Source organism: Netta rufina (assembly GCF_964035555.1).
Source record: "Netta rufina genome assembly, chromosome: 8".
NCBI classification, from domain to species: domain Eukaryota; kingdom Metazoa; phylum Chordata; class Aves; order Anseriformes; family Anatidae; genus Netta; species Netta rufina.
Window position 1 is genome coordinate 30,570,117 of NC_140131.1, and position 24,230 is coordinate 30,594,346.

Genomic DNA, 24,230 nt, shown 5'->3' on the forward strand with positions numbered 1-24,230 from the left:
TTACTCTCAAATAATCTTGCTTATGTACAGTAGTTTTGCAAGTAGGCACTATTCTCCAGATGTAGCTATGTTACTTGGAATATCCTGAACTGAAACACCCAGAAACATAATGCCACCTATTATGTTGAGGCTGTTAGTTTTTTTGACAATTTCTACTCTAAAACCTGTTGTTTATGACCTTGCCTTACTCGAACCATTCAGCCTGAAATTTCTCATGGCAGGTGCTAAAGATTTTTGGACAATTTCAACCCAAACTATTCAGTCATTTCTAAGAATGAAAGTAGAAAAGCAGACATTATGATATCTGTAGTAAATAAATGCAACACCTTTTTTTGGTATTAGTAAAGAAATTCTTACACATGTTTTGGATCAGAGATTTGCTGAACAAGAAGTTCTTTCTGTTTCTTCTCATGTCTGAGAAACATCATATGCGTTTGCCCAAATTACTTTGATAAATCACACTGTAGGCTCAGTCAACTTGCTAAGTTTCACAAAGAAGCTAAGGAGTCTGAAGACAGTGTCTGCATGGTATATTCCTGAGTCTGCTGGACACTGTTTAGACTACCCCGAAATGTGCTTCTAACCTGCCACATACAAACACTTTTTTTGTGTCTCAGTGACTGTCTTGATGGTGTCCAGGTACAGTAGTGAAAGAAAAATGCTGAGATGAATGTAAAGAAAAACAAACGCAGTGATTGTTTTTGCCAAACAGCTTCTTGCAGATGATAAGGAATACCTTGGTGAATAAGGAAAGCAAGGCCTAGGAGCTCTCTGCAAGGGATCAGAGGGTTCAAAAGGTCAGTGTCAGAAGGGCTCATTAAAGCACCTAACATATAGCCCTACACAATGGGTCATTGTGCCTCTGTTGAGCCACAGTAGCTGTGACTGACTGACAGCCAGAAGTGGCTCAGCAAAGGCACCAGAAATAAGTCTTAGAGCAAAACGGGAGACAGTGATAGCAGGGGAATGACAGCCAGAGAGATGAGGCCGACAGAGGGCCATCAGAGGGACATCATGCAGGATTGGAGAAAGGGGTAGGAGTGGATGTGAATGAGTCTGAAAGCCAAGAGGGAGACAGCTGGAAAAGTGAGGTGAAGATGGGACAAAGAAAGACACAGAGAGCAAAGACAGGTCAGCACTGTTTTAGGGAAGAGTACAACTGGCCAGGGAAGAAAAGGGTAGGTCTGAGAAGCATGAAAACAATGTGGGGATTAAGCAAGCAATAGCACAAATCCTGAAAGTGCGTAAAAGATTAAGACTGTGGGGAATGAGTAAAAGAATCTGGGTCTGCTAACACCACTCCCTTTCACAGCCAAAGTATCACCTTTCCTCTGCTCTCAGCAAACATCCGCAAAGCTCCCTTGGAAGTGTCCTGTTGCACTCTGGCCTGCCTAACAAGTCAGATTGCCCTCCCGAGGCTCTGATCAGCCTGCTACTGCTGTCAGTTCCTCCACTGGATCAGCTGGCAGAGATCTGTCCTATGTATCTAGGGTATCCAATCCTTTTGATGATTCGAAGTAGTGTCTTTATGATTCTCTGTGTTAGCTTTTCTGTTTGCTCAGCTGCAAAGTCCCACCTGATAAAGCTATAAAAGAATATGCTTATGGCTGGGAAACAAACTACTCTACATTATCCAGATCATCATGAATGAAAATGCACAAAAGATAGAATACTATTTTTTCTAGTCATTTGATGTGTTTTTTTGAGATGTTTCACATCTCAGCCTTAAAAGTCATTCAAATATAACACACAAATAGTCAGTCAATAAGCCAAGTCCTCTTTTATTCCCAGCTTGCAATTAATATCAATCTCATCTTCTCATGGGTGTTTCCGGGGCATCAAGTGGCTCTATTTCTATTTCAGAATATCAATTATTGTGTCAATTGCACAGGGATTTAGAAGAACAGAGTGTACATCTCCTATAGCCCAGCTATATTAGCTTCAGCTTGCTACCACTAAAGACGACCCCTCCTGTGATTTATCAGTTGTATGAATCGTTCAAGAAAGGAGTATAATACCACAAAGTTAGTTTGTTCCAGTTTCCACATGAGCAAGCAGAGATCTCCACAAAGAGCCTTTTCAGCCTTGTCAATACACAAGCTAGAGTACAATCTGACCCTAGCAAAGTTTTGAGTGTGCTTGCTGAGCTGAAGCTGATAATAAACTTCAGAGCTGAGTCATTTCAAGGTCTTAGAACAGAGCAAGAGGATCAGTGCTTCAGGATTGCATGGTCTTTATACACAAGCCCAGACAAGAAACGGCACTAGAGTTGTGCCTTTGTGGAATGTCACAATTACAATGTACTTACTAAATGGGCTGAGTGGTAAATAGCATGGGTGCCATAAAAGGAATGAGCTTGATTTGGAAGTATATCTGCTATTTGGGACTGTTGTTGTCCCTCTCCATCCCAAAGAGTAGACATGCCAGTACATCCGCGTGCATCAATACAGAGAACAAAGAAGTACATGTATTGCTCTTCGCAACACACAGCAAAAGACAGGAAACAGAATTGGCTGAGTTTCAGAGAAATTAAAATCCTGAAGGAGCAGTAAAGATCTGTTTTTGTAAGGCTGGAGAAGACTGGTTTGTTCTGTAAATTATGTAAATGGAAGGAAGGACAGAAGGCACACTAGAGAGCAGCAAGGGAAACAGCGAATATCTGGGATAAACCCAAGCCAAACAGGCAGTTAGCTAGAAAAAGGCATCAGTCAGCCCATGTGGAGCCTGTAGAGCTTTCTGTGACCGATACAGTCAGGTCTAGATCTGAGTAAAAAGAATGAGAGCTTTTCATTAATTGGGTGGAGCCCAGGGCAGCGTGGTTTTTATCAAGTAACATATTCATTATGAGGACTAGAGGGAAGTCTTTTGTGCCAGCCCAAGATCCTTCAGTGATAGTTCAGTTCTTGTAAGCTCAATTTATTTTAATGAGGTGGATTCAGCTATTGAACGTTTGCCAGTGAAAAGTAATCCTACTGAATCCCGACAGACAACTTGGTCTGTAGGCTTTACGTTAGACCCTTTCAGAAGTGCTGCTTCTGCACAAGGTAAGGAGCTGCTGCTGTGGCAGATTTCCCCACAGGATGTCACTCTCGGGCAGCTTTGCCAGCCCTGGTCTTTGCTTTCAGCAGAGGAAGGATTATGAATTCCAGATGGCAAACGCATACACAACACATCACTTTGTTTACAGTATCATCTAAGTAGTCTAAGTGCAATTTTGTTGTTGATTTTAATTTTGGACTTTCTGGAACTACTTCCCACTGGTTCCTTTAGTGACTAATTAAGAGTAATGCCATGGCTTTATTGTGTCTAGACATTTGTTGTATGGTTTTAAAAGCATGCACAATTCTATCTGTATTTTTACAGTTGTCTTTTTAAAACTAAACTTTTCACAGTATAGAGAGTCTTAGACAGCAGCATATAGTTTCTGTTTTTTTTTTTTATTCTTACAAATAACAGCTTTTATACTGAGAAGACATTAGATCATCCAGTCCTTTCAAACTTACCCGGCCTAATGCTCCCAACCACAACACAGGCAGCCAGCAGAAAATCTACTCCAGTTACTGGGCCACTTTGTAGACTTCATTGTATTCTTCGCATATGTCTGGTCTCTTACTGCCATTCCTGTACATAGGAATAATCGTTACAGTAGTGAGGAATTCCAGCATAAAGCTCTTCATGTGTAATGACACACTTCTGTATACTTTTATAAAAATTAATGAGAATCAAAATTCCACCACAGTGCACTCAAAGACATGGCATCTTCCTTACTTGAAAAGAGAATGCTAAACATCCTGCTTTGCTCAGAATGTGAACGGCAGGAGGAAAGGTAACTATTTGCTCACTGGCAATGTATTCGCCTTTCAAAGAACTGACAATCTACTTTATAGACATGGATGATTGAACATCAAATTTAAAAAAATATATATATGCAAGTAGTCATAGGAAGTCAGATAATGGCCAACAAGATGTCTGTTTTTTATCTGACTTATGCTACCTCTATTTTACCTTCAAGGTTTTATAGAGACACATTTTAATAGGACTTCTCATAAATCACCTGCTCAATTAAAGTTTCACCTTAATTACTCATGAAAAGAAAATCAACAGTGAGCAGAAGGCAGCCATGACTAGCAGTCAGCAATAGTTCTACAGAATGTTGATGGCATGAATTACGTATACAGTTTATTCATCTTCACTAAAGTTGTACTGAATCAGCACCAGGGCCACTGATGAGAAACTCTCTCAGATGACAGGCTCTAACTCACAAAAGTTATGTAGTCATCCTTATAGGTGCAGCTGCTTTCAGGATGAGTCCAATAGATGAAATATTTGCTGGGAACTATGGCCCAGTTCTGCAAATCCCAATTAAATGTTGTATAGCTAGAGAAATAATTCCAACTCTATAAATGAGTGATTATATGCTACTGTTTCAGAGAAAAGAACCCTGAAACCTAGTCTTCTCCATGACATTTTAATTTTCCCTGTTATCAAAAATATCTACAATATATCATTATATGGTGTATGTCAGACTCTTGTCTTGTAACATCCTATCTGGCATATATTCATGAAGTTCAGCTAGTTAGAGCAGCTGGATGCTAAAAAACAGGAGCTTGGCAGCTCCATGTCATCGGTCAGCTATATTCTTCAGGGCTCCATCCATTTGCCTCTTGCTGCTTAAGGTATCAATATATAGTTTCATTTAACTTTTAAGCACTTTGCGGAAATGTTTCCATTGATTGTTTAAAGTGAAAGAAGAAACCATTTTTCTATGATAGCAGTAAAACCAATATTTAGTTATTTTGTAGTATCGCTTCTGAAGTTCATTATGTTCCATATCTCAGATTAGGTTTAAGAAATACATAAGAGAGACTTGCGAGACTTCCTTTCAAGTAATAAAACTGTTTCTGTAATAACAACTAATTTGCCATGGTCATAATGCTTATCACAGAATCCTGATGAAGCTCATCAGCAGTATTATTTTGTAAAGTGCTTCTGTAGTGTTAGCTAAAATGAGATACAGTATTATTTTTGTAGTAGACTTGGAGACCTATGTGAAGAAAAATGTATATAAATGTTTAGATATTGTTGCAATATTGATTTATTTTCATCATGTACAGTTAAACCTAAGAGTGTTCCAAGCTGTTGTGATTCAACAACAGAATAACAGTATCCCTAATCTATTTCATCATCAGGAAAGTTATGGGATAGCTACTGTACTTTTTTCATTTTCATGCAGTAAAGCAGTTATCATTTTAAGAGCTGTTCCTACAAGAGCTTTTATTTTATTTTATTTTATTTTATTTTATTTTATTTTATTTTATTTTATTTTATTTTATTTTATTTTATTTTATGTTATTTTATGTTATTTTTAGTAACTGTGTATCATTACAGTGGAGTAAACTATTAGGTAATGTGTGATACAAACATACTTGATGGGAGGTAAAAATATCTTCTTTGGTCAGCTATTTGAGGAAACAACATTTTGCAGCAATCACTGCATGTTTAATAATGGAAATATATTTTTTGAAAAGAGGATGTTGACCATCTTTCTAGTGACTAAAATTTGAAATGGTCTGAGCAATGACAGTATAATACAGTTTCCTGTTCACGTAACATGTTTGCACAACATAATGTTACTGATAATGCTAACTGTTTAGTAAAGCTTATAAAACACAAAGGATGTGCATGTGTCTGGGAATTCCCATGATCCTTCCTGTCTACCAGTAAGGGGGATCAGACAAAACTAACATCTATGGGCTAATCATGCGAAGGCTTATTCATATGAGTTGCCACTCTTCACCCTGCTGACCTATGAACTTTGTTTCAAATTTCTATATTTACATAGTCAGTTATGCAGCTAAAAGTAATCCCGTTGTCCGTCAACACTTGGCTCAGAAAGTAACATGCCACAGCAAACAGGGATTTAAAATCTGATTTTATTCTGTGCATGTAACTATGGTAAGAGAGTTAGAGGCAATTCTGCTGTTTGTGGCTTTCCTCTGAAACCATTCAAGTCTGTAGGCCAGTTAGTGGTCTTGGTACTACTGCTGAAAGCAGAGTATTTGAAGCACACCAGGACATAGCACCAAGCTGAACTCACAGTATGCTCCCATATGATTATTTGTTTGTAGTCACTTGCTTGCTCATTCTTGCAGCAAAAAAATTGCATAGGCTTGGGGTTATACGCAGAGATCTGACCTTCAGTGAGTTCCTCAGTTCTTCCTCACCTCACTAACTGCTGTTGAACAAGTATCTACTTCTGCTTGCCTCAGCCCTGCTCCTTGGTAAACTGCGAGCCGTGGTGTTTTCCTGCTCTTGTAAAGCACCCTCATATCTATCTACGTACAAGAAGTAAGCAATCTTTGCCACAAATGATTTTGTTTATTCTATTAACCTGAGTATGGTCTGTTATGGATGAATGTAAACACAACAAAGAGTAAAAGGAGAAAAATATGCATATCACAACTAAGTTATAACATTGGTATTATTCATGTAACAAGACTGTTGAAATTCTAAAAATAGTGGCCAGTGTACCTCAGTTTTCTTACTCCGAGATGATATATTAAAAACAAAACAAAAACAACAAAAACAAACAAACAAACAAAAACTACCACCAGCACCACCAACAAAATATTTGATTTTGTACCAGGAAAAGAGGCATCAAAACCAAATATATTTATTCAAGATAATGTAATCTGAATAAAAACATTCAACTGTGATATATTCCCCAGAGGAATCAACTATCTGCAAAGAGGTTTCAACATTCACATCTGTGGGAGTCATAGTGAGAGCCTGATTTCCTTGAATTTATTTTTTTTGAAAATCACTCAAAAAAAAAAAAAAAAAAAAAGATAGTTTCATGTGACAGCTTTCCACAGAACAGTGCAACTTCCATTCTCACTACTACATAGTCCCAGAGAAGTATATATTGTATGTGTATGTGATGATCTGAAAGGACAACAGCTCTAACCCAAAGAATTATAGCATGTGTGGTCTGTATTATTTATCAGACTTCTTAAAGAGGGTTATAAACCAAGAGATGGAGTCCAAGATAAACAGGGCTTTAGCCATTGAAAACAATGTGTGTCATGGATGTAGCCTGTTAAATGGCATCTAGTCAGATCTGTGAGCTGGAAGTTTTTAATGCATATTAGCGAGCTGTACTCTATGGTTCGTGTCTTATTACTGCGGAGTGCCCTGAAGCTTTTGTTTAAAATTAAAAGCATGAAGATACTTATTTTCCAAACATCATAAGCTACCTGTGTGGACCAGGAATCTTCATTCCCTTGTACCATATGTTTACAGCTCTCCTGTTAATATGTTTGTAAATCAAACTACTAGTCATACCTTTCCTGTTGCAGCTTGCTCGTTAGGCTTTTCCATGACACACAAAGCACTTTGGCACTCTAGAACACTTCAGATTTCTGGAAGTATCCGTAATACTTCCAGGTAACTGAATAGGAAATTCTATTATTGCTCATACATGTTTGTTGCAAATTTTTATCATTTGGAAATCCTCATGTGTAAATCTTACTTCCTTCCCTCTAGGGATCAGTGAAGGAGCATTTTAATACTGACTGATAAAGCAAATTTGGTGGAATATAGAAAATAAAACAACTGATGTGGAGGAGGATACACTGATAATATTTGCTGTCCTTCCTGATGTTTCAAAACATTGATTCTGTAGCTGTCACATCTCATGCCCGAACTTCTACGGGGATGGAAACACCTTTGTCAGAATGTCACAAATACTCTGGGGATTGTGTATATTGATTCAGGAACTTTGATTTAGGTATGCTGTTATTTACCAATGCCATCCATTCTTCAATGGCTTTCTTTGTTTCTAATAAAATCCTTTTGTATTTTGTGTTAATGTTTTTATCCAATTACACCAAGTTTGGGAAAGAGAAAACATGAGATGTGGATAACAGAATAATTGGTAATAGAGGCTGACTCACCCCTATTCAGAGCCCTGTCAGATGAGGCTAGGCTCATCAGGTGGGCTAATGTGTGCTAGCCCTGTTGTTACAGCCTGTTGTGTAGACATAAAATGGTTCTGGAACTGCCAGGCTGGAATCTTTAGAAGAGTTACAATTGACTGAAAATGGCTTTAATAAAATGTGGAGTGGAAAAATATCCTCAGTAAAGTCTAGTAAAAATAAACTTTGTGTGTATGCCTGTACTTCAGGTTGAAATCTGGGCTGGCAGAAACCAGCCTGTGATTCAGGGACACAGCAGGTCTGCAAGCCATCAGTAGGTCATCTGCAAAATGACTGCAAAAGGACTGTTCCCCTGTCCCCCTCACACATGCACCATCTGGCTGGCAGTTGTGTGAGTGCTTCCTAGCAAACATAGGCTGTTCACAGCCGCCACTAGCCCCCAGATCCCAATACATTTATATCCTTTGTATGTTTCATTAATGTGCTTAGAACAGCTAAAATGTAGTGCTGTAAAGCAATAACATTGTGCTTACCTAGACAATAAGAATGTTACTGATTTATCTCCCCGTGGAAATACCAAATAATTGTGGAATCCATAATGGCATTTCCTCTATGCAACCTGATTAGACCCTATTAGAAAAGGCTGCAAATACCATTCTAGGCTCAGTTCTCTGCTCATCCATGTGATGATGGAGCACAATACACAGATGGTTGTATTCCCTGCTGCAGGAGACCTTCAGAGACAGAGAAGGGACTCCAGAATATGTTCCAGAACTTCATTTTGCCTCTCTTGTCTGAAGCAGATTACTTATGCTCCATCTGCCCCAGGCCACAGTGCTTTTAAAATGTAGGGTCTGGTCCAAAGTCTGGTAACCTTGGACTCTAGCTGAATGTATGCTTCACAAACTGCATAAAATGAATTTGCCCTGTTACTTGATCTGCTCTGAGGCTTTAAGAGGATGCCTACATGAGTAGGCGGGAGGAAACCCTGCTGTCTCAAAGAAACACATGTAATATGGTCCACGTCTGGTATCAATTTTGTCATGGGAATCTCAGAAGCAAAAAAATTAACTGGTGAAATAGTCCCTTACTTCTTCACCAGAAACCCGGCACTTTTCTCTAAAGTTTAGCCAGGACCACTTTTGACTGAGGCAAGGGGGATCAGGCTTTCAGCACTTTCCCAGGGTATCTCTTTTATAGCAAAAATATTGTTCTGTCATTCCCCTGCAGATTACTCATGGTCCCTAGAATTACCCTAGTAACATGTATTTTATTCCTGTTTTTCTATTTACTGTTATGATACTGTTTCATTCCCCAAATTGTCAGTAATCATCTATCTCCCTCTGCTAGTTATTTGTTGAGTGATTTAGGAAATAGTGTAAGAATGTCTTAAGTGAATTGAGCTGTAAGACTGTAAATAATGCAGTAAGAAGCTATGCAGTATCTTCTAGGTTTTTAAGCACAATAAAAATATTTACTTAACAACCATCCCCAATCTATATTCTTTAGGAAATAGCTTTCCCCAACAATCTTCAGTGTTTGTGGCTTAAAACTAAAACAAAACAAAGTAAAGCCAGAAAACTGAAAACATGAGATGTCGTTAACTCTCCTTCGTTTACACATACTAAGTCCAGCCTTGTTCAATTTAACACAAGTGTTTACTCCTTGGGAAAAATCATGCTGTCAGAAGTAACAACGTAATGAACGATGATGAGCAGTAAATACAAAATATTTATATTATTATGATATGCATAGAGCCTTCAATGTCTTAAAATTGATTGATTGCCTTAGCTAGCTTAATCCGACAGAGAAGACGTCTCAGAGGGAGGAGGTGGTGTGATGGAACAGATGGAATAACAACCATCAGATGGAGCCCCTTTCAGTCATACACAGTAACGATCACAGTCATTATCTGCTTTGCCATTAGCAGAACGTTGTTCTCTGAACACATTATGGGAAGTGAGGATTGAGGAACTGGGTGAAAGCAATGTTAGCTTCTGAGAAGTTGTATTTATCCGTCAAGGGCCAAACTGACAGGAGACACAGAGTCTGGAGTGCTGGGGTGAGGCGTGGCGCCAGCACGGAGGTTCGGGGCCTGGGCTGAGAGAGGTGGCAGGACAGGCAGGGCAGCAATGAGGAACTGCAGCCCCAGCACTGCTCTGGAGGCTGAGAAGACATGGAGGAATAAGGCTTTGGGGCTGGGAGGAAGATGGGAAGCAGGTGTGGTGAGAAGGCAGCTATCAGGGCAGGGTTCCAGGGGCAAGGCAAGCATGAAGGAGGGACACCCGGGGCAAGGGAGGACCATGAGAATGAACCTAGAGCATAATGAGGAGGTGCAGCTCATGGCACCGCTTCAGATGTGGGACAGGCACACAGTATGGGCTTGGGGCTGAGGAGGGCCACCAGGATGGGCCAGGAAAACAGCGAGTCCCTGGCACAGCTTCAGAGAAGACAGCCCCCGGCAGCACGTCTGACGTACGGGCGTCTGCAGAGGCTCAGGTCTTGGGGGAGTGCTGCCAGGCCGGGCCCAGCGGATGCTAATGAGCTGGGCTGGGACAGGTACAGATGGGGACCTGGGTGTGGTGAGAAAATAGCAGCAGCACAGCTGAGCGGTTATGAAATGACAAAATGCCCAGACCTTGGCTGCGTGCCCTGGTAAAATAATAAAAAGGAAGGAGAAGGAAAGAAATCACATGGAGCAAGTGGCAATGTGCTCTGTCCCTGAATCCTTGCTGGAAAAACTTGGCAAAAAAATGGGTTGCTCTCATAAGTCATCTGTGTCAAGACACAACAACATTTCTGAGGGGTCAAGAACTGGCATTGGTGTGTCATTGTCCAAGGCAATGGACCATAGCCTGACACTACGTTTTTCTTTGCAGCAAAGCTAATGAACAATTTACCATTCTCTCCTTCTCCAGATACTTGGCAGGAAAGAATCTTTACTGCCAGCTCCACCATGGGAGAAATCACATTTCTGGTTTCTAAATTATTATAAACTTCAGAAGTGAAATAGTTCACATTATTGTCTTGTTGTTATTATTGTTTTCCTTTTTTTTTTTTTTTTTTTTTTCTGAAAACTATTCAGTTTAAAAAAGAAATATGAATGATACACACCCTGCAGCCAGCTAAAACTGAACATCTGAATCTCCAGAGAACTGAAAAGGGTTGACTCATGTATAAGAAACTTGCTGAGTAATACTAACCCTTAAAAAAAAAAACTGCTCTGACTGTTGCAGACTATTTGCTATTCTTTCAGACCACATCCTCTACAAACAGAAGGTCTTACTACTTCATGTTGCATAATGTCTGTGGCAGTTGTGCTTTCTATTAGCTTTATTGGTGCTTAATAAGAATACGACTGTTTTCCAGTAATTTTGCTTGTTGTGTCTCTATGTCTCTGTATGGTCATGCTAAATGCTGTGTCAGAAATTGCTATGAATAGAACTGCAACATTCCTTAGCACTGAGCAGTACTCTGACTTTAGAAAGGAGAAGTATAACATAAACCAAGCTTTTTTTTTTTTTTTTCCCTGTGTGGTGCCACCTATGTACATGTACATTTATATATAAGTATATATGTGACATACATATTTATGTATGCATATGGAAATACTGCCACATACATGACAAAGTGTTGTGTTTCTGAATGTTGCTGTTCAAATGTTCTATCACCTAAATATAGCTTCTTAAACAGAAAAAACAGTATAACCAACCTGCATTACAGACAAGTTTTATAGTTTAAGGCCTACTGGTAACAAGACTTTGCTGAAAGCTTATTTACTGTGTTAGTTCTGCGTTCCTTGTGAGACCAAAATTCCCATTAAAGTTGATAAAGCACAGTAAGCTGAAAATTTGGATCTTAAAATCTATTCACACAGGTTTGTGAATAAATATTGACGTGACTAAGACTGTTGTCTTTGGGACATTAGAAAGGAGGGTTTATAGTTTGTTGACCTTAGAAATGGATCTTATTGTAACAATAAGAACCTGCACACTGAGGTGATCTTCCAGATCTTACTTGTTTTGCTGGTTAAACATGTCCATGATTTCCAAAGGTGTCCAGAAACACACATTGAAATGTGGAAGCTATGGTAGTATGTTATTGAGTATATAACCTCTAAACACCCTAGAAATGGCAGGTAGGTATATAAAAATATGAAGTTAATTCTCTAAAGTTTATCAGAAGCTACAATGAAGCTACAATGCCCTGCTGGAATACTAAACCACAACAAGGAGTTGGGGTATGTTCAGCTGTGACAAAAAGAGAATACCCTTTTCTATTTTAATAGATCACCTTTTAAAGTCATATAGCCTTTAGCCACTGTCTCTTAAATGGATGGAATATATTTGTTTTGAGAGAAACTTCATCTATTCTCAACATCAACTTATATTTGTTGATTTCAATCCATTTGCCATAGACTTTTCTCCACTGACCCAAATGTTTTGCTGATTGTGCACATCACATTATGCCACCGTCTTTGATGCGTTTTTACAGTCAGTCATTTTACCACTGTAAGAAAAGATTGTGGTTCTCACAACTACATTTCAGCAAAGCTAACATGCAAAGATACATACATTCATCAATATAAGCAGATGTACCATAGCTCTCAGCAGAACTGAAGATTTAACACTTGAGAGCTAAGGTTTGCAGGTGGCTTTGGCCAAGACAGTTACCTCTCTGTGACCCAGTTTTCCCATCTGAGAATGAAAGATGGTATCACCAAGACCTCCAGCTTCCTTTTATAGCATTCCTCAGATGGTTTGCTTTGTCCAAAACACCTTGAAATGTAAGTACAATGCACTCCTTGTTAGTGAGTCTGGTAGTAGAGAAAGAATTGTCTGTCTCATACAGAATTGTCTTCTGTCTCATACTGCACACTATTATAATGAAAGAGTACTTTCATTAGTTTTAAAGACATTTAACCGTATCTTTGAAGTCTTTGAACCTACCAAGATTTGAAAATTATGATGGTGACTTCATGAGAAGTGATTATCTTCCCCAAAGCGTTTCTGATTGCTTATACCTGTGGTGGAAACAACCGAAGCACAATATTTCTCAGGGAATGCCAGTGCTTTTGGTTTTGATGCTGATCAGAAGTCTTAAGCCTCTTGTTTAGAAGACTCTTTAATTCTCCTTTGTAGCATGTGAAAATTTGGTCTGAGTTGGTGCAACTAAAACAAAATTGTGATGAACAAGATTTTCACCTTTGGAAACTTGATTAAAATCCGGCTTGGATCAAACATGCAGGCAGTTTTAAGTTTAACACAGGAAGAAAATTCATGATTGGGAAATAATATAGTGCTTTCAGTGCTCACAATATGCAAAGAATAAGACACTGAACACTAAATTAGAGAGCAACTATGACGTGTTCAGTTTAGCCAACATTACAGGCAGACATTTTGCACATTCAATTTGTTGGTGGGAATTACACTGACTTCTCCTAGAGTGTGGTATCTATTAGACATAAACATTTATCCATGAGTTCAGACTACTGTTTGATAATTCTGCTTATACAGTATTTTAAACTTAAGTGTGAGTTTATATTTGGACTAAAAGGTGTATCCGGTCTCTCTGAACATGAGTCTGTGCTCTGGGTGAATTTGATAGCATTAGAAAGGGACTACTCAAGTGCCTTCTCCCTAAGCACAATCTTATTAGCAGCACGGACAGACACAGCTATTCCTGCTCAGCTCATCTGCCACTATTCATCCTGCAGCACCTTGCAGCAGCATCAGATGACACAGGTTGCTGTACTGTTCTGTGGTCCTCTCCGTGACTTGTTTTCACATGAAGTGCCTTATCAGAAACATGCATAGCAAGACTATCTTAAGCCATGTGGATATCTGGACTACAAGATCTAGGACAGATCAGGCTCTTAGCTTGCCTGGACTTGGACTTCAATTGGAAGAAGTCCTTTGGCTTGGAGTTGTATTGCACCTACCATCATAAGGACAGACTACATACAAAGAGAGTGCTAGCAGGCTGCTTCCTACATGTTTCCAAATAAAGAAATAGAAGGAGAGATCTTTCTGTATTTTGTAATGTTTTCAATAGATTTTGTTTTTTGTTTGTGTTGATCATTTCCAAATACTCTGGCAGAACCAGAAATTCATTATCTAATGTCTCCTTGCAGGGTCTTGGAACGGACTGCTGGAGTAGGTGGTCTCCAACAGAGATCTATTTTCATGAGAATCAGACATTAGGAGCAAAGTTCTTTTGCAGTTGGAAAGATTTCAGACATACATCTGACTTTAACAAAACATCTATCTTTGTTCATTTCCAGCACATTTATTTATTTTGAGAATAAAAACCACCAGCAGCCTGTTGGTGGGGCTTTGCTTCCTGAGTCAGTATCACTCTCTCCAGCGCTAGCTACAGCTTTTTTATTTTCTGAATGAAGATTTTTTTTTTTTTCTCAGAAGTAGTAGAGTCAGAAGTAGAGAGGACAAGAAAAAGGAGGAAATTGTGTTAAAAGTAAACCTCACAGTCTAAGAAAAATCCTGTTGTACACTACATTGATTGAAAAATGTTAGCAGAAGTCAATGAAGGCTCATCAGAACAGACATAAGTGTAAGAGGTGAGGAGCCAGAACGTGTTTTTTTTCAGCAGTGGAGTTTAACAGTCCATCTACCTACTCCTAAATCTGTATTTGAACAGAGCATTTTAAGAAGTTGAAAAAAATATCATTGGATGTCAAAACCTTTATTTCTCACAATAGTTTCTACTACTGCACTCCTCATTATTTACCTGGTTTCTGTTTGCAATATACCTGGCATCAGCACATTCCAGGGTCTACCCTTGAATGGCTGAGCCAACAATGGTTAAGACAACTTAGTGAAGAAGAAAATAAAAAGCTGAAGGACTGGCCTCTTTAGCTATCCAAAGAAGAAATGAAATTGCTTTGTTCAGCTTTTAACCAGACACTTTGTACTTGTATTCATGAAAACACATTCTACAATAATAATTTGTATGTCATCAAGTTTTTCCTTTTAACATTGTGGGAAAACAAAATTATGTTCAGCTGGCTTCATTGCTGGATCCTCAAGTGTATCTAGTTGATGCTAGGGAATCATTAGCTTTTATTTTTTTATGAACTCGAATTTTGTGTCCTAGGGAACAGAAAAAAAAAAAGTCACATCTGTGAATGAAAATATATGCCAAGAAAGTGGCTGGAAAGTTTCTTAAATTAAAAGTCATATTCTACTGAAAGAAAATCCCTTGGTACCAAAAAATATCTGTTTTATTTTGGTAATTACACACTTTTGATTCACAGACTATATAATTCATTTTCAGTGATTAAAATATTATTAGTTTTAAAATGTAGCATTTTTCATCACATCTCTCAGTTCTCAAATGTTTTATACTTCTCTGCTTTATAAATCTGGAAAAGATTGGTATAAAAGTGGGAGGCTGTGGAAAAGGAAGAACATCTGACTCATGCAATTAGAAATCATGGCCAAACCACTCCACAAGGAGGAGGTAATAATATCCTGGGAAAACTGAAAACTAGCTGTTAAGAACAAGAAATGCCAATTACATTCAGTAGGTCTATGTGAGCCTGTATAACTGGTGTATTGCTCTGAACATATAGTCAGCTACACACATTTAAAAGTCATGTGACAGAAACTGATACAAGTGACAAGTGAATTAATGAAACCAATTAAAATAACTGCAAACTTACTAGGGCCTCTTTATATTTCAGATGATAGTTTGGATATGCATGCAGCTCTGGTGTCATTGTATGTTGTAATTTAAGGATCAAAACCAAGCTTTTTCTTGGCTTTTCTACTTTTCTTGAGAGATAACTATGGATTCTATGATATTTCTATATTACAATTATTTGGACATTTGCAAATACTAATACAAGACTGATCATCATGTAAATAAACCAATTTTTATTCTGAATAAAAATCCTTTATTTATTTATTATTATTTTTTGCTCACAAGTGATCATTGTCTAATTAAAAGTTTGTATACAAAGCCAGCCCTATTTTAGAACAGAATAATCCCTTTTTTGATCGTTGGAACTGTTATATCAGACTGCTGTTATAGATTCATATGGACAGCAATCTTCTTTTCCTTAGCACTAGTCACCTGACTTTATGGTTTATGTGCCTTTATTGCATATATGGGAGCTCTGTTTTTAATGAGCAGAGGTTTATACAGAGATGTCCTCTCCTACATAGGTCAAGAACTAAGATTTCAAAATATTTCTCCTGCAGCTGAGAAGTTAACTCTTGCACTGAAACTGTAAGGGCTGCAGCAGGACATGTGGGATCTCTTCGGGTGCAGGAAAGCAAAGCCTGGTGAGACAGGAGCAGCACAGGCACTGCCAGGAGCCAGCTAAGGCCTCAGTGCTCAGGGAGGGCCTCCTTCAGTTGTACCAGGAAGTGTGCAAGAAGAGGTGGATATAGAGGAACTGTTCCCTTCTTATTAGACCTCAGATTGGCTAAAGGGTGCAGATGTCTAAAGAGATCCAAAAAAAAGTCATGCAGTGGGCAGAATCACTTTTAGTTCCTTTTAGTTTGACTAGCAATAAAGTCAGAGAGCTGTTCTGTGGGAGCTGTGACAAACATCACTTGGGCTGGGTTACCTGTGTGCAATGGCAAACATGAACAATACAGCCATGGGAAAACATGGGTCCAGAAGATGTGGTAAAGGGGAAGGAGCAGCAAAAACAACTCTGACAGATTCTGGTGAAGCAAAAAGTGCAACCATTAATAACAAAGCCTATGAATAATTATTAAAACCCACTAATAACTACCAACAAGTCCAACAGAAACTACGGAAAAACCAGTCCTGTTAGCAATGATAGCAACGCCTTGCATAACACTGCACTTATCAAAACAGCAATTCCAGGGAGAGAACTGACAGCAGTTTCTGTTCTGCCTGTGAACCCATGAGAGCCGAAGTCCGAGTCATGGTGCTGGGAGACACTGCAGGAAATAGGGAAGTCCTCCTAAGAATGGAGTGCCGTTAACTCAGAAGCCACTGCAAATATGTTTGAGACCAGTAACTGAGAAAGGGATGAAAGCCACCCACATAGATTCCCATCCCTCTGGGGCATGCCACACAGTGAGCATGAGGTGCAAGGCAGTGGAGCAAATCTCTTTATGCAGTCAATTCAGATAACGCTGGCCTAAGTAAGAACAATTACTGGTGGTGAACTTGAAACTAAGAAATCCAACCTTGAGCAGTACCTTAATAGTTCACAGATTTATATGTATATGAAGACTGAAAACTAAGGCACATTGCAAAGGTGACGTGAAGCAGGGTGAACTAAACCAACTTGGCTGTATCCTCGAGAAAGACCTTGGTACTACCAGCTGTTTGTATTTCAGGCACAAGAGGCAACATAACTGAAGAAAAATGACTTGAAAGCAGAACTTGAGTACCAGCTGAGAGCTGGGAGTGGGATGCACCTTGTAGAGGGCAAACCCAAATGTTCAGCCTTTGTTGGTGCAGTTGGGCTGAGGTTATCCTTTATGTTGGCAACCAACATGAGTACTTGTTAGCACTTGAATGACGCACACCAATGAAGAAAACATGAGGTGTTTTCATTTTTTATCCTGTAAACAGGAGGTGACAAGAGCAGAGGCTATCCCTTGGTATGGTGTCTCATTGTGTACTTCAGGGACTAGGTAAGATGCACCAAATAATGCTGCTTGTCACTTCTGTGAGTGTATGTGAGTTGCCTATGATGATGTATATTTCTAGCCTGTGCATAGGAAAACATGTATGGTGTTAACAGTGACTCAGCAATTGCGGTACCTAGTAATATCAGCCTACGACTGGGATGCATGGGCCTCACTCCAGTCTTGGAACATTTAATGGAAAAATACTGTCCTTTTTCTGACCCTCACTTGTTGATCATTAGCCAGTATCGTGCTGAAAACAATGCTGAGACAGCAGGGAGATGTCTGTAGCCCAAAGGAACTTAAAGCCTTGGAGTACAGTGTAGTAAAGAAGTTCTGGTGACATATCTTGGGAAGGGGGCTGCTCCCACAAACCCTCTGCAGCTGGCTGACATTCTCCTGTATCGAGACAGATTTTGTCCATGGTCAGAGAGCCCTATGTTTTGTACGTGCTGTTCAGCAGATGTTTGACCAGCTTCCTTATACTGAAGTTTCCTGGGGATAATAATCCCCAACACAGTGGCGGGTCAGGATTGAAAGCACCTGAAAAGAGAGAATACTTCTTTGGGCTTTCCACCATTTGAATGGCTGTATAGAAGGCCCTGAAAAATACTGGACCTCTTCCAATAATATGATCAGAGAGTCTATTTGTTCCTCTTTTGTCACTGGTAATAAAAGCAGCAACCAAATCTAATGCTTATTTAATGTCTTGGATTAACAAAACAGCTGGAGGCTTAAGGAAACATGGTGTTACAGAACCACACCTGGCACAACACTGGCAAACAGCCTGAGCCCCAGAACTCAGTCTTGCTGCACGTCCTGGGCCCTGACAGGTTCAGTCTCCTACTTACACAGAGTTTCAATACAATTCTAGAAGCTGCTCTGGTTTCCAGGCAGGTAATACACTGTGGTAAACTCTGCCAACCACCTCCCTGGCAGAGCTCTTGCAGAACATGCAAACTGCCCAGGAGTCTCCCTGTCAACTTGGTTAAACATCAAGGCAGGCATGAATAGACAAAACATGTGAGGTGAAGCCTGAAAAATTAAGCTGCCTGTCATCAGTAATTAAGAAAAGATAAAAACCCTCGTTCAGGTGTGGTAAATTTTTCACTAGAATCCCCTTTGCCTATTAAGCAATGGAGGGTATTTTGGGGGATAGTTTTAGTGATCCATTCAACAACCCCATTAGCTGGTTTACGAGGAGCAGAAAAGCAGAGTGCAGTGTAGCACAGTGGAGGCCTGCATATCTGCCAAATGCATAGCACCCAAGCCTGTACTCTGTAAATGGGTGCTTCTGAACGGTGTTATTACTCCTGTGGGATTTAGGTTGCTACTCAGTGGCTGACATAATTAGTCACTGCTTTGCTATGTTTTTGTAACCGAGTCAGTACAAACTCACTGATTAAAAAAATAAAAATGAAATCGTACTTACCTCTTTAAAGATACACACGTGATTGATTTGCTGCAGGTAAAAGATAGTTAATTTCTTGTGTTTTTCTTGGTGTTCTGTTGCTTTTCAATTTATCAGTCAGCTCTGTTGAACAGGCTGCGGAGTTCACTGCTACACTGTGAACTTTTATTCCTTATCCCAAAGGATACACATGAGAATTAGGTTCTATGACTATATTTTGCTTGGAATGGTGCACACATGCCAGAAACAGTATCTGCATGAAACTTCTGCATGCCTTTGCTTAAGGTTGTTCACTTTCATTCAGTCTTGCATACTGCTAAATAATGATATGAATCATAAAAACTTCTACATCATTTCATGCAATGAGAAAGAAATGAATACAGTCTAGTATAAAAAAAAAATCTGTGTTATAGATATCCAAGCTCACATCATTTAAACTTAGTTTTAAGATTATCTATCTCATAGAGCTGCTCAAAGATTCTGGAGGGCTTATGGCAAAAGATTGTGTACCTCACATTGCAAAACAGATTATAGAAAGTAGAGGCCCTTTTCAACCCCTCAAAGGAAGAAGTCACAAGGAAACTCTCTCACTTCTAGCCTTTTCTGCCTTCCCATTTGAGACAAAATTAGCACAGAATCATCTAGGTTGGAAGAGACCTCCAAGATCACTGAGTCCAACCTCTGACCTAACACTAACAAGTCCTCCACTAAACCCTATCACTAAGCTCTACATCTAAACGTCTTTTAAAGACCTCCAGGGATGGTGACTCAACCACTTCCCTGGGCAGCCCATTCCAATGCCTAATAACCCTCTCAGTAAAGAAGTTCTTCCTAAGATCCAACCTAAACCTCCACTGGCGCAACTTTAGCCCATTCCCCCTCGCCCTGTCACCAGGCACATGGGAGAACAGGCCAACCCCCACCTCACTACAGCCTCCTTTAAGGTACCTGTAGAGAGCAATAAGGTCGCCCTTGAGCCTCCTTTTCTCCAGGCTGAACAACTCCAGCTCCCTCAGCTGCTCCTTGTAAGACTTGTTCTCCAGACCCCTCACCAGCTTTGTCACCCTTCTCTGGACTCGCTCGAGCGCCTCGATGTCCTTCTTGTAGCGAGGGGCCCAAAACTGAACACAGTACTCAAGGTGCGGCCTCACCAGAGCCAAGTACAGGGGGACAATCACTTCCCTAGACCTGCTGGCCACACTGTTTCTTATACAAGCCAGGATGCTGTTGGCCTTCTTGGCCACCTGACCACATTGCTGGCTCATATCCATGCTAAAATTCAAACTCCATCGTGTTGCTTTGCTCTGTGAAAAAATGCAGGAATCTTACTACAATTACATGCCTACATCTCACTGTATAACACCTGACTGGTGGCTCTTTTAATAATATACCATGTGACTCAACTTTAATTATTAATACTTTTTTTTTTTTTTTTTTTTGAGAGCATTACAGGAATGTTGATAAAGGAAAGGGTGTGGGAATTAAATGTTATCTTTTTAATAAGGACTTTTCTAGCTGCATAGCTTAAACAGTAATTCAGTCCTGAACTGAAAATTTACTTTTGCAGATAAAAAACTCTACGTGTTACTAAATTATTAGCTACATTCTTGCTGTCTGTGGATAGTTCCAGACTACCCAACTATTTCCCAAACAATTGAAGCTCTTTTGCATCTTTTGCTTCTCTCCTGTACTTGCACGTGCTCTAAGTGTGGCTCATCTGTTGGAAGTGGGGCAATTTCTGGAATTTCCATATCTGCTCAGAGTCACTCATCATGTAATGCATGATGATATGGGAAAAAAACAGAGCTTGGAAAAAGTCTTTTGAAATCAACTGTAGTCATTGTGGATATGGAGTTCATATCAACAGCAGCTCTGTCATGAGGCACGAGAATCCCTCATTAGCTCGTCTCCCTGTTTATAATTATGTTTTAAATGAAGAGTTAAAAAGTCAAAACAGAATCTCACTACTAAAGCTCCCAAGTCCAACAGTCACTAAGCTACTCAACTAAAGAAGGGTGTCACAAACATCTGTTAAAAAGTACTACCAGCACAACATCATACTAAGTACAACTGTTCTTAGAGGGTGTTGTTTGTTTTTTTTTTTTGTTTCTTTGTTTGTTTGTTTTTAGAAATAGACTGAATTTACATAAGAAAGAAACCTTGCAGGAAAAAAACACCAATTTTCCCAGTGCTTTCTTATATCTGTTACAGTAGTTCCATGCAGTTCCGTGAAATCCATTCCCTGCTCTATTCAAGTCTTTTCTCTTTATGTTATAGTAACTTGTAATAGCCTTGCATAAATGCAGGGAAAAAGAATCACACAGTTAACAGAGAAACAGGATCAAGCCAAAAAGCAAGTAAAGACTTAAACAGAATTGGATTGATACTATCTGCTAAATGAACTTGAATTCTATGAAGTGAATACATGATACAGCACAAAATACAGACAGCAGTCAGGCATTATCAGTTTTCTATTTCAGATGAAGATGCTGTCATCTTGAAGAAGTTTAAGTGTATAAATACTGGTAATTCCAGTGACGTGAATCCTGGAAATACATTAAATTACCCCCCATCACTGCTCACTGAACTTGAGTAAAATTGACATCTAAATGAAATGTTCTGTTTTGTCTGTTTTGTTCTGTTTAGTGGGGACTGTTGGTGTTAGGTCAGAGGTTGGACTCGATGATCTTGAGGTCTCTTCCAACCTAGAAATTCTGTGATTCTGTCAGTTTTAGACAAAAATTTTGTATTGTCTAAATATAAAGAAAATGTGAAGCAAGTCCAAGAATAAAATATAATTAGAAGACTGAAAGTGATATAATTAAGCAGCAGTTATTTATAATTCAGCTTGGTTAGTGCAGTAATCATTCTGCTGTTGGGGTCTACCATCTAGGGTATTTCTAATATTGTCTGATCCAGGTATCTGGAGAAAACATACCTTGTACATTTTCAGGATGACACTGGGGTGTCTGAATTTCTCCCACTGTAGTTTTAGAATCCTGAACAGAGAAGACAAGCCCCTAATTCATTTGTAACTGTTGGAAAAGCAGTCACATTTGACATGACATGTTAGCTAGAGTGAATAAAGAAAAACACTGAAAACTGAGAAGCACGGTCCTGGTAAAAATAAATGCAATTTCAAGCAACTAAGAAAACCAATGTGGAAAAAATATATTTTCCCTGTTTGTTTATTTTTATAAAGAAGACAACACTACAGTAAACTGAATGGAGCAAAAGGAGTTTTTTGTTGCTGTTGTGTTTGGTTTTTTAATCTAGAAAAACATAATTTCTTCTCAGACTGACTGATCCATTTTGAACTACCAGATATAACCCTGAAGAATTCAACATGTTTACTCATGAAAGCATAAAAGAGCTTAACAGTGAGTTTTCACATAATAGTGAAATTTTGATTTATTTTTTTTTTGCATTTTTGTCATGTCAAAAGAAAGAAAGTGGAATGTCATTTCTTTAGGGAGTAGCTTTTATATTTTATCCTCTAAAGCTCTTAATCTTTCAGAATAACAGAACTCTCATCCTCAACTCATTTGAGGTTGAGACACAGGAAAACCGCCCACGTATGGTCACAAGACTATCTAACTGTTTAAATGGAACTATGGGTATGGAGTAGAATAAAAGCACAACTTTTATCCTCAAATATAAATTGTCTAATACATTTTCCTGATTATAGATAGGATTTGAACATCATCTACTCAATTAATAATTCAAAAAATAAATAAATAAAAGAAATTAAATGGAAAGACACCTGTCTTTCCCTCCAAATTTTGAGAGGGCTAAACATCACCACTTTATGGACATTGATGCCACTTCAGTGAAACAAAGAAAAACACGATACTCAAAAGAAATACTGGGGAGTGTATGCTGCTTTTAAGATGGAGCAAACTAGACTGCAAGATTAGCTGTAGTCTTTCATCCTCACATGAAAGCATGACAAACAGAAATTTTGTCTGTTAGTCACATGGAAACCCTTAGAACCACATCTTCAGGAGAAAGTTCTTGCTTGGCACTTCAGACCATTAATACCTTTCTTGGCAGTCTAGCAATCTCCAACCCTGAAACAAATTATGTAGCAGCTGGTCTCCAGATGTGAACCCCTGAAAACTGGAGCTCTGTAGCAGTAAGTCGAGTGAATTGGAAAGGCAGCAGACAGGTCTTTGTAAGAAGGTACTGCGTGGTATAAGGAACCACTCAGTACAGAGATATTCTTTGCCAAATATTTGTTTAAACAAATGACAGTTTTCTAGTGAAAATCTGCTTAGTAGAAAATTGGTGAGCTGCCCTACTTATCACCTTTTTATGAGGCCCCATTCACAAATGAAAAAAAAAATCTATATCTTACAGAATCTGTACCATTGGACTACTCAAAATAAGACCTGGAAGATCCAACTACAACTAAAAAGCTATAAAAAAGCAAACAAACAAAAAACCGTAGTCAGATGAATGGAAAGGAACAGGAATCTCACATTCCATGTCCTCTTCCAATGCCATGAAACTAAAACCATCCATTATTTAGACTATTCATATATTTAACGGGTCATCTTTAATAGACATACGTTAAGAGCTGTGACATCTATTGATTTTAGAGCCATTATGCAAGGTATAAACCTGACATTGGTTTGTGCTCTACTTTAAGAATATAGACAAATCATTTCAGTTCTAAAACTTCTTTCAAGCTTATGTCCCTAAACTCTGTGCTGCCAGAAAGACAAAACTTCCTATGAGAATAGTATCCTAATAACATAATGTTCTTTTCTGAAAAGAAGTAGCATATGATCATTGTAAAAGCAGCTCTTTTTTGTGGTGAGGATTTGTGTGATCTGATGGTCTACAGATGTGCACTGCTTTCAGTCTCCTTCCTGCAGTCTACATGCTTAGTCACTAAAGCTATAAATAGTCCCACTCCTACTAGTTTTTATTTTTTATTTTTTTTCCAAAAAAGCATTCATCAGCTCCCTTCACAGGAAGATTTCTCTTAAGGGGAAAGCAAGAGCTTGGACGCATGTATGGATGAAACAGCGTTTGTTAAAATTTACAAAAACAAAATCAGGTACATGGAATAGTTTCCTCAGAAAAGAATATTTGGAATTGCTGCCCTCAGCTTCCACAAAAAACTTTAGCTGCTAGGGGTTGGTGCGGGAGGAGCTGGTAGGAAGGAGCTGGTAACAATTACTAATCAAAGTTTTGCTCCGTGTTGTAGTCCGCCTTCTTGGACTTGCCACATGTATTCTT